We start from the raw sequence: 11,898 nt of genomic DNA on the forward strand, positions 1-11,898 counted from the left end.
CTGTTAATACTGTAACAAAATTAGAGCTTTTATTATTGATGCTGAACCTTAAAGTTGTGTCAGCATATTTAATTATATCTAAGAAGAGCCTCTCCGACTTACTCTTTTTTTTTTTTTAAGGTTTATTTATTTATTTTGAGAGAGAGAGTGCACTGGGGAAAGGGCAGAGGGAGAGAATCTTCAAGCAGACTCCCTGCTGAGTGCAGAGCCCAACGTGGGGCTTAATCCCAGGACCCTGAGATCATGACTTGAGCCGAAACCAGAAGCCAGTTGCTTAACCGACTGAGCCACCCAGGTGCCCCCAGACTTATTCTTTTTTTGGGGGGGGAGGTTTACTGCTTTATTACTATGAAGTTTGGAATTTAAATTTTCTTAAGGAGTATAAAAAAAGTCTTTCAGAGTTTTCTTTGACAGAAAGAATTATTGAGGTGGGAGCACATCTTAAACTGACTTGAACTCTGGGAAGAGGAAAAAGGCTGAAGGGGAAAAAAAATCCCTAATTCAGCATAATACATGCTTACTTTCAGCCTGACCTTGTACCAGTAGGTAGGAATCCCATTCAGGAGAGAGGAAGAGAGTGGGAGAGAAGCAGCTGTGGAACAAGAACCAAACTGCCAAGGACTGGGCGTTCCACCCACCCTCGGGGGTCTCCCTCCCTCGGTCTCAGGAGCAAGGCCGACTCCAGAACGGGCCCCAGAAATTCAGCCCCAGGCTGGTCGCGCTCTTCCCCGGGGCCAGCTTGGGCAGGCCAGGACGTGCGGGCTTGGCTGGTGGCCTTCGCAGAAGGATAAAGGGAAGGCCAGTGGTGTCCTCATCTTCACCAGTCTCTCGTAGGACCAACTTTTATTTTTATTTTTTTCAAGGACAAACTTTTAAGAGTAAAATGGATGAAAGCACGTGAGGTCAAGATACAAAGACAGAAATTCAACGTGGAAAAAGGACCTTGCTGGGAAACAGCTGATGAGAAACACCAGACATATTTCACAGATGCATCAGAAGCTCACATTGTCAACAGGATTAATCTGCTATTGATTTCCCACCATGACATCAGGGTTTCATTTTGCTCAGCCTGAGATCTCACTCGATTTCAAACTGCCTGTGGTCCACCAGGTCTAGAAAAGCCTTCCGTTCATTGTACCCCTTCTTCCCTCGATTATGGATGGCTAGTTCTTCACCAATGCCCTCTTCCTCCTTGAAGCTCTCCCAGTCCAATTTGGACTTCTCTAGAGTGCTCATCTTCTGCTTCTTGGCTCCAATTTTCCCCAAAAGGCTGCTCATACCACTTGATCTTTTTAACCCAGACCCAGCAGGGAGTGCTGGCAGAGCTGCAGCGACAGGACCCGGGGGCTTTTCTTTCTCGTTTTGCTTGAAGAAAGATTTGGCTTCTTTAGATGTAGCATCCACTTCCTTAGTCACCCTGACTTCTTCACCAGCAAAATCAAACACCTTAAATGATTTTAAGTTTTTCAGCTTCTTTCGGTTTCTCAGGCTCTTCTGCTCTGACCAACAATTTACTTGAACATGTCTCTTCAGTCTTCTCTCCTCCATTAACATGTGTATTTGGGGGCACTTTTGGTTTGGGTCCTACGTAATTGAGGAAGCTGGCCCATAACTCATCCTCCTTCTTCTTCCTTGCATCCTCTGACCCCATGCCTTTTTCCTGCTCTGCACCTTCATCTTCCTCCTCACTGCTACTTCCCTCGGATTCCTCGTTGGCATCCTCCTCCTCTTCTTCTTCTAATGAGAGGCCACCTTGAGCTGCAGTGGGGGTGGGGGTGGGGGCGGCTGGGCCAGACTTATTCTTTTAGACTGTGTAAACCAGGCTTATTCTGCTAAGAAGAATATCAGAAAATATTACTTTTCTGCCTCATATCTCCTGCACCTTCTAGTCCTGAAAGTCTAAGATATTTTAGATTTACTGATGTGTTACACAACCACTTCAATATCCACAAGTACTACTTAAAAGTAGCTAACTTACAAGTGAATATTTGGTGAAATTTGCAACTTTAAGGCATTTAAGGCACAACCTTTCCTTCCATCTAATTTATTTTCCGTCTCCTGACACGCATGCTCTGCAGAAACCTCAACTCCTACTTCACTAATAAGTCTTGGCCATCCAGTGTGAGCTTCCTCTGCTACCAACAGCCCATCTCCTTTCTCCACACTCATTCTCCTATCGTTCTTGTTATTGGTAAAGGAAGAAGAGTCTCCTCGGTGAGTCTTCACTCCTCGGCTACCCTGTTTGCGGAAAGACCTTGCTGTAGCATTTATGCCTTCCTTAGCCACATCTGCACTGTATTCCTCTCCATTGGCTTTTTTCCCCCTCTATCATCAAAGGAGACAGGCTTCCTCATTTAGAAAAGCCCTTTGCTACTAACTTCTGAAATTGCCGTCTTATTTCTTTGCTGAGCCACACACACTTCCTTCCCAGGTTTTTTGTTGACTCCTCTTTGTTTGCCCAGCCCTTAAATGTTTGTATTGCTCAGTGTTCTGTCCTCGGACATTTCATCTTCTCACTCAACGCCAACCTACTCTACCCTCACCCAGGGATAGCTCGTTTTCTCTCAAGGATTCAATTACCAACTAGTTGTCCCCCAAATCTCTAACTGTGAATTAAATCTCTCTCCTGAACTTGAGGTAGTGTTAGCCAACTGCCTACCATATACCAGCACTAGGATGTCCAGTGGGTACCTTCAAATCAACATGTTCAGAACTGAACTCATCATATTGTATTCTCAAAACTACTCCTCATCCAGTGTCTTCTATATCAGTATCCACTCTGTTGTCCAAGCCAAAAATACTGGCATCATTCTTGGTTCTTCTCTCTCCCCAAATCTCCCACACCAATGCGTCACCAAGAACTGTCAATGCTACCTTCTACATATTTATTGAATCCACCCACTCCTCTCCATTTCTACTAACACCATCATCTCTCCCCTAAACTGCTGTAATAGCCTCATCATTGGTCAACCTGACCTTGATCTTGCCCCAGTGCGCATGTAGTCAGAGGGATCTTTCTGAAGCAAAATCGATTATATCATTCTCCTGCTTCGACCCTTCCACAGCTTCCCAATACCAATCTGGATTAAATTCAAAGTCTTTGACATGGCTCTATAGCATTCTTCATCAGCTGTCCCCTGCTGACCTCTTCAGCAGTTTCTCTACAAAATCACTCGCTTAGACCACTATTTCTTTCAGCTGTTTGAGTGGTCATACTTCCTTTTCTCTCTGGATCACTGCATTGGGTGTTTCCTGCTTAGGTCACCCCTTGCCTCTCATTTAGCTAATTCCAACTCATCCCCTAGGTCCTGGTTTAAACATGACTTCTTCCGAAAAGCCTTCCAGATCCTTCCAGTCTGAGATAGGTGGCCCTCCCTATGCGCTACATTGGTACCCTATGTCTCCCCATGTTGAACTTAACAGATTGTCTTGTAATTGATGGTTTACTTGTCTTTCTTCTAGACTATATTCTCCATGAGGGTGTTTTTAGGCCTCTGTTGCTAAGTACGTAGGAGATGTGCAAGAAGTATTTGTGAGATGGAATTGAATTCAGTGTCACCAAGGATCCTTACCAAATGCAAAGCTTTTATGTTCATTTTTAATCTTTCCAAATACTCAAATTATTTGATCCTTCCCTGTGTTCTTCAAGTTATTCTTTGTTTTCAGAGATAGCATTGTGTGTAAATTCCCTTTCTACATTTTTAAAAAGATTATTTATTTATTTATTTGAGAGAGAGAGAGAGAAACAGAGCAAGCACAAACAGGGGAGGGGCAGAGGGAGTGAGAAGCAGACTCCGCTGAGCAGGGAGCCCCATGTGGGGTTCAATCCCAGGACCCTGGGGTAATGACCTGAGGAGAAGGCAGATGCCCAACCGACTGAGCCACCCAGGCGCCCCCCCTTTCTACATTTTTGACAATTTCTGGTCCTTCTTGTTTGCTGACCCCTCTCCTGTCCCTTAACTTTGGACTTTTGCCCAAGACCCTATTCTTCACACTTCTACCTTTCTTTTCCACATTCATTGTCCAGAACATAAAAGACATTCAAAAACTATTTCTTTCCTTCCTTCATTCCTCAGAAATTCATTTAATCTCATGTTTCAAATATCTCCCAGACCCATGTTTTAGTCAGAGTAATCCAATGGAGTACTGGTTGCCTGACACTTTAAATGAACTGTAAATAAACACCATAGCACCCAACCACCCCAACTCAGTTAATTCTTGCAATATAATTTCTGTGTTTGTCGGTGGAAACTAAGAGTCTCCTAATCACTGGGGCTCTATACATCAGGCATCTCTAGCTCCCTCATCTACTTTATAGCATGTATGGAAGTAGCCAGCAAGTCTTAACACAATTTCCTTTGAAATGTGGCTCATGTATTGATTCCTTTCTCTCCTTTTCCCTTCCACTATTCTGCTCTCTTCTCTTTACCCTTGGATTACATAGTAATCTAGACATCTTCCTGGCTGACCTTTCTGACTTCAATATCACCCACTTTCAGATCTGTTCTATATGCTGTCGCCAGGGTAATTACTCATAAACACTCCTTTCGTGGCCTGGGGCTTTTCATAGAGTAGATTCAATAAATATGAGAATGCCAATTCACTCCCCCTCAAGAACTTACAGTGACTACAAATCATCGGCTAAGTCCAAATTCTTCTTCCTGACTTTTCCTTCTCTCTGGGCCTCACCAACTTTTTTAGCTTTCACCCAACTCTATACTGTTCTTCTCTGCATTGTATTGCTAAGCTTCTTGCCTTTCCCCAAACACATCCTACTTTGTTCCGTTGTACTTGTTGGTTCCCCTACATTGGTCAAACACTGCCGGTGCTAAAAGACTGATATTGTTAATATTGAATGAAAAAGGGGCGCCTGGGTGGCTCAGTCGTTAAGCATCTGCCTTCGGCTCAGCTCATGATCCCGGGGTCCTGGGATCAAGCCCCACATCGGGCTCCCTGCTCCGCGGGAAGCCTGCTTCTCCCTCCCCACTCCCCCTGCTTGTGTTCCCTCTCTCTGTGTCTCTCTCTGTCAAATAAATAAATAAATAAAACATTTAAAAAATTGAATGAAAAAGTCACTTTTTCCTCTTACTGTGATAGATTTAATGTGTATTCTGTGCCCCCATTTGTTCCTTGTTTGTACTTAAAACATTTATGACTTTCTTCCAGGTATCAGTAATATGCATGTCTGCCCAGTAAACTCCATGAGATCAGGGACTCTTGTTCATCCTTATAACCCCTAAAAGCACCCGAGCCAATGTCTGGAATGCACTTGTTAATTATTCTTTGAATGGGATCGGCCACATCTGCAAGTTCCTTATCCACCCTCTTCCCTATATCCCCACTCTTGGTTTTGACTTCTCTAATAGTCAGGCAGCTCTCTTTGAGTAAAATCCAGTTGGACACAGCCGGCCCTGGTGAGACTCTCCCAGTTTCAGTGGGAGAAGCTTCTGGATGTCTGCCTAATTTCCAAGGCTCATTATAATCTGGCTCTCCAATTTATAGAGCCTCGCTTCTCATCTGTTTCTGAGAATGTGTCCTCCAGTCCACATTATGTTAAATCTTTCAGCTCAGTCATTGTTCACACTGTTGCCCATTCCAGAAATACCCTTCCCTTATTCTGATCAAATCCTCCCCAAACTTCAGACCCAGCTTAAATCTTACTTTATCCACAATGTCATCTTTAACTGTTTGAGCCCACGTTTATCTCTCCCATGTCTGAATTCCTTTGGCAGAGATATTATAATATATTATGGTATTCTCGAACTCCGTGATGCATGTGTCTTGCTATTTTCAGCAGGAGTATTGGCTCTCCAGGGCAAGGATCATATCTTAATCTTCTTTGATAATAGTGCTGCTGATTATTAATTTGATAAGTCAACAGGGCTCTTTTCATCCTTATTACTAATTTCTCCTAAGTTGAAAAAAAAACTTAGATCCCCATAGCCTACTTTTGCCTACAAAAGAACCATAGGACCACGTTCGTGAGAAGGCCTAAAGATCAGCCAATATTACTCAAAGTGACAGATTTTTTTAAAGATTTTATTTATTTATTTGAGAGAGAGAGAGAGAGAGAGTGAGCATGCAGTGGGGAGGGGCAGAGGGAGAGGGAGAAACAAACTCCCTGCTGGGCAGGGAGCCCGAGACGGGACTCGATCCCAGGACCCTGGGATCATGACCTGAGCCACTCATAGACTGAGCCACCCAGGTGCCCAAAGTGATAGATTTTTAAAAATCAATTTTTTTGACAACTAAATCAGAGTTTGTTCACAGTCTAGCTGGCTGTCTTGCGAGAGGTTAAGGCAGCTGGGAAAAGAGTGAATTAAAAATTGTTGATGGTTAAGGCAACTGGGAAAAGAGTGAATTAAAAATGGTTGATTTTGGGGGGCACCTGGGTGGCTCAGTCAGTTAAGCATCTGCCTTCAGCTCAGGTCATGATCCTGAGGTCTTGGGATGGAGCCAACAATGGGCTCCCTGCTCAGCGGGGAGTCTCCTTCTCCCTCTCCCAATGACCCTCCCCCCTGCTCCTGCCCTCACTCTCTCTCTCAAATGAATAAATAAAAAATCTTTTTTAAAAGTGGTTGATTTTTGTGGCTACCAGAGAAACATGGTTGAACAAGGTCCCAGTAAATTAAACTCATTATCATTTTTTTTAATTATAGGAGAGATAACAAATCCTAAGTTCCTGATGATTAGGCTATTCTAGGCCTAAACTCTACATGGATGATATTGGGACTCCCACCACAGATTTTAGTCCATTCGTGCATTTAAGAGGCTGTTTAAAAGGCCTGACATACTAGGCCTGCTTTCAGCCAGAGAAGTGTACTAAGTTAGCGCCATGAATGGCATGAGGAAGAGCAGAACAAAAGGCACAGTGTAGCTGAGGTTTTATGTGAATTGCTCTCTCTACTTTCATGATGTGCCGGGCGGGGGGTGGGGGGTGGAATAACAGCGTTCCTCCCCGTCTTTCTGTATTTTTATGTTCATTTCTTATTCTAACGAATCCGTTTCCTCTTAGGCAGTTGGATATTTTTCTAACACAATGAACTGGTTAGGTTAACTGCATCTGAATTTTCCTCCTTTTGCTTTAAAACTACTATAAAAAAACTATGCTATTGACCATGTCAGAAGGCAGATGAGATCAGACACTTTATGGAGGTCTGGTTTGCTTCTTCCAGTCACTCAGTTTTATATTTTTTCTATTAATAAGGATAAAAAGTTGCATTCTTTCTTTGGTCTCTGTTTGGTCTTTTCCAGCTGCCACAGAATATGAACTATTCTATCATCACTGTTCCTCTGAAAGACTTTAACCCTTACCAGTCGCTGGCCACTGCTCTGATGGGTCACTGCAGTCATCAGTTTGTAGGGACCGCCAATGGCTACCTGCAAAAAGCATTCTTTTTTTAAAAAAAAGATTTTATTTATTTATTTGACAGACAGAGACAGACAGCAAGAGAGGGAACATAAGCAGGGGGAGTGGGAGAGGGAGAAGCAGGCTTCCTGCTGAGCAGGGAGCCTGATGCAGGGCTCGATCCCAGGACCCCGGGATCTTGACCTGAGCTGAAGGCAGACATTTAACAACTGAGCCACCCAGGTGCCTCTACAAAAAGTATTCAATTAGAAATGTTCCCTCAATTTAATAAAGCTTTCTAGTCTTTTTTTAAAAAGCACTTAGCAACCATGTCCATGCAGAAACCTGAATATGAATATTCATAGCAGCATGATGCATAATAGTCAAATAATGGAAACAACCCAAGTGTCCATTGACAGATGAATGGATAAACAAAAATGTGATACAGCCACACAGCACAACATTACTTGGCACTGAAAAGAATGAAGTACTGATAGAAGTTACTGGATAGATGAACCTTGAAAACACTAAGTGAAAGAAGCCTGACAGAAAGAACACATTATACGATCCCATTTATATGAAACGTCCGGAATAGGCAAATCTATAGAGACAGAAAGTAGAGGACTGTTTGCCAGGGCCCGGGGGAAGGGGTGAATAAAGCGTGATACTAATAGGTATGGGTATTCTTTTGGGGTGATGAAGATATTCAAATTAGATTGTGATGATGGTTGCACAACTCTGTAAATATACTAAAGAAACTTGGAATCGTACATTTCATTTTTTAAATTTTTTTTAAAGATTTTATTTATTTATTTGACAGAGAGAGAGACACAGTGAGAGAAGGAACACAAGCAGGGGGAGTGGGAGAGGGAGAAGCAGGCTTCCCCGCGGAGCAGGGAGCCCGATGCCTGTGGGGCTCGATCCCAGGACCCTGGGATCATGACCTGAGCTGAAAGCAGATGCTTAACGACTGAGCCACCCAGGCACCCCAAGAATCGTACATTTTAAATGGGTGAATTTGAATGGTATGGGAATTATATCTCAATCTAAGAAAAACTTAGAAACATCACTTGAGGACAGGACTAGATCCCAATTTCAAATACCAGTTTTGCATCAGAATCTCCAGGGGTAGAGAATCTGAAATCTATATTTCTTTTTTTTTTTTTTTTTGAGGGGGAGAGAGAGGAGGAGGTAGGAGCAGAGGGAGAGGGAGAGAGAATCTTAAGCAGGCTCTACCCCCAGTGTGGAGCCCAACACAGGGCTCAATCTCACGACTCTGAGATCAGGACCTGAGCTGAAACCCAGAATCAGACTCTTAACTGACTAAGCCACCCAGGCACCCCTGAAATCTACATTATGACAAAGTTGTAGATGATTACTATGTACAAGTAAAGTTTGAGGATCACTAAATTAGAAGATACAAACCTTCACTGTCTTCATGAACTATGACTGCAAATGTCTCCACCCAGGGAAAGGTTAGAGCCCCTCTCAAGTGAATAATACTCACCTTCTTTGTTTTTTCTGTGGTTGTTACTGTCGTAGTTTGAGTATACATGTTGGTGGATCTTTCTTCGTGTATTTACTTTCGATTTTCAAATTGTTTCTTTCATTCCTGGGAAAGAAATGGTGAAAACACGGAAACCACTAATACCCTGTCCCCTGCTAAAGTCAGATAGTTGTTATCACTTTCACTTCTGAAGGCATTAGTAGAAAAATAATTCAAGTTTTTTTTTTCCTTCCAAAGTTAAGGCAAGAAAACCAAGATTCACATGGTACAGCAAGTGAGAACTCAGTGAAGTTAGAACTTAAGATTCTCTGTCTTGAGTGGCTTTTGCTCAGCTGTCATCAAGGTTTTTTGTTTTTTTTTTATTGTACATGTGTGTGGTATTGATTTCTTAAAAGATGTCATGATAACCGTATACCACATTCTAGCTCTATAAAGAAAAGTCTCTTCTTCCTATGCCATTTTAGAAATTGAAGTTCTTCCTCATAGTAGGCCTATTCAAAAAACGAATTCTGTATAATATTCAAAGCAGTAGATCAATAAATACTATTGGAGTTTAAGGGCTGAACGAATCCTCTGAATATCATTATGGAAAAATCCTTTTCCTGTCAGCAATTCCAGCCGATCTTGGTGATCTTATTATCAGAAGTAACTCAACAAGATGGATTGCCATTTGACAGGTGACTGACAAGGTACTAATTTTAACAATCAGACAGAACCAGCTTAGGGAAGGGAAATGTAGGGTAAATATAGCATGAGTCTACAAATTGTATATATGTTTCACATTGATGGAGTTCCTTGTGCCATTAACTATGTAATAATTCATGTGGTAAAAATGTTAGGACACTTCTTGGTCAAAATTGTTCTTCAAATAAAAAATGATATCCGCAGAGCACAGTTTACGAAGTTTTAGTCATTTATGAGAAAACCATTTCTTACTTCCTGAAAATCTAAACTAAACATATGAAATTTACATGAACACAAGATAGGGTTTAATGATGTATAATTACTGGAAATCTGATTTTCACATGTGAATGATTAGCAGTTAATGTTCATATAGTCAATGAAACTCAATACACATTCATTGAGCTCGCTGGTGATGCCAGGAAGTGTTCGGTGTAGGCATTGTGCCATTAGATGAACAAGAGATGGTCCCTGACCTTGAGGAGTCCAGCAGAGGACGTAGCCAGTCTTACTGATTCATAAATTATATCCGTAATAATAGACTATGGTTCTAGGTACTGAAAAAAAATTCCTGGGAATGAAATATTTGGCTAGGTATTTGAACTTGGCAAAAGCTAAAGATCTTCCTTTCATAAAAGTCACAATGATATGTAGGCCATGATAATAGCATGAAATTCCAAATGCTAGGCAGTAAATAATGTTGGTTTTGGGATAAACTATTTCTTATAATTTTAATAGGTGGACATACAGATTGCGCATGTCCTGTCACTCTGAGTTCTGCACATTCCCTGCGCTTTCATGAGTTTCAATTTATAATCTTCGCACTTTGTTATTACAGTGCTTGACATTTAATTTCTGAAGACTGAAAAAAGAAAAAAAAAATGAGAACACCAGCAAATGTTAAAAGTCCTCAATAATGTTTAGATTTCAGTAGATTTCAGTAGATTTCGAGGAATATCTGCTTTAAAAAAAAAAACAAGGATTGGTTGGGAGATTTTTTTATAGCCTTGAGTCTATTTTTGGTCTATTGGAAATAACTTGGATCTGCAAGATCATGCTGCTCTTTGCTTTGTGAATGGAATTTTGGATATAGCAGATAGTACTGACTACCCTTGCCAGGAAGTCTAGCAGACTGAAGACTGAAGTTTCTCTCACAGTACTCTTTTCTTCCCTTCCTGTATCACAGAAATTTCTAGATCTTGATATTGGATTTAAGTGAATTTATAATTACTCTCATGTACATGGCAAAAACAGTCCACTAGAAGCTTTTTGTTTTTTCCAGCTCTCTGTTGCTGGTAATAAAGGAGGAAAATTACAGATAAGTTTTCCTGAATATCCTCAGAAGCTCAATTTCAGAACCCTATCATGGAACCAGGCTCTGAGCTGGGGAAAACATACATTTGAAAGTACCACAACTGCAGCTCAAAATTTGTCTTAATTAGGGAGGCTGATGGAAATAATTTCCTTTTTAACAAAAACTATGTGGGAAGAAAAAGTTAATTTAGGAAAATAGGTCACACGACATTTGTCAGTTTGAAGCCTAAGGTAATCCTTAGAGTATAAATCCAGTTTCCTCCAAAATATTTCAGAATAAAGACAACCTGACTAGTTTTTGAAAACCAAAATTTTATTTCCAGCTAACTCATCTACTTTTTAAAAGACAGACCATTGTAAAGAGTATTTTTGGGTTCACAGCAAAATGGAACAGAAGGTACAGAGAGTTCCCATATATCCCTTGCCCACATGCACACATGGCCTCCCCCACTACCAACATCCTGCACCATTTGTTATAGTTGATGAACCTACACAGACATATCTTTATCACCCAAAGTCCGTAGTTTACATTAAGATTCACTGTTGAGGGCGCCTGGTTGGCTCAATCGGTTAAGCGGCCGGCTCTTGATTTCAACTCAGGTCATGACCTCAGGGTCATGAGATTGAGCCCTGCACCGGGTTCTACTGAGCCTGCTTGAGGATTCTCTCTCTCCTTCTCCCCCTGCCCCTCCCCCTCTTTGCACGCATGCTCTTTCTCTCTCTCTCTCAAAAAATAAATCTTCAAAAACAAAAAAGATTCACTGTTGATATTGCATATTCTATGGGCTTCAACAAATGTATCATAACTTGTAGCCACCATTAGCGTGTCCTACAAAACCGTTTTCCTCCCCTGAAAATCCTCTGTGCTTTACTTACTTGTTCCTCATCTCCTTTTAAAAAAGCCAAATTGTTCCATATCTCTCATCTGCCTCGTCTGGGGTTTCTCAACCTTGGACTCTTAACATTTTGGACCAGCTACTTCTTTTTTTAAGGGGAGATCTTGCGCATTGTAGGATGTTTGGTGGCACTCCTGTGGCATCTATGGGGT

General features: G+C 41.6%; 1 pseudogene; it reads right to left on the reverse strand.

Moving 5' to 3' along the window:
• Positions 1-946: 946 nt before the first annotated feature.
• Positions 947-8,903, reverse strand: LOC118010811 (annotated as a pseudogene).
• Positions 8,904-11,898: the final 2,995 nt, after the last annotated feature.

This window comes from Mirounga leonina, unplaced genomic scaffold (genome assembly GCF_011800145.1).
Source record: "Mirounga leonina isolate KUSES-001 unplaced genomic scaffold, KU_Mleo_1.0 Mir_101664, whole genome shotgun sequence".
Lineage (NCBI taxonomy): Eukaryota > Metazoa > Chordata > Mammalia > Carnivora > Phocidae > Mirounga > Mirounga leonina.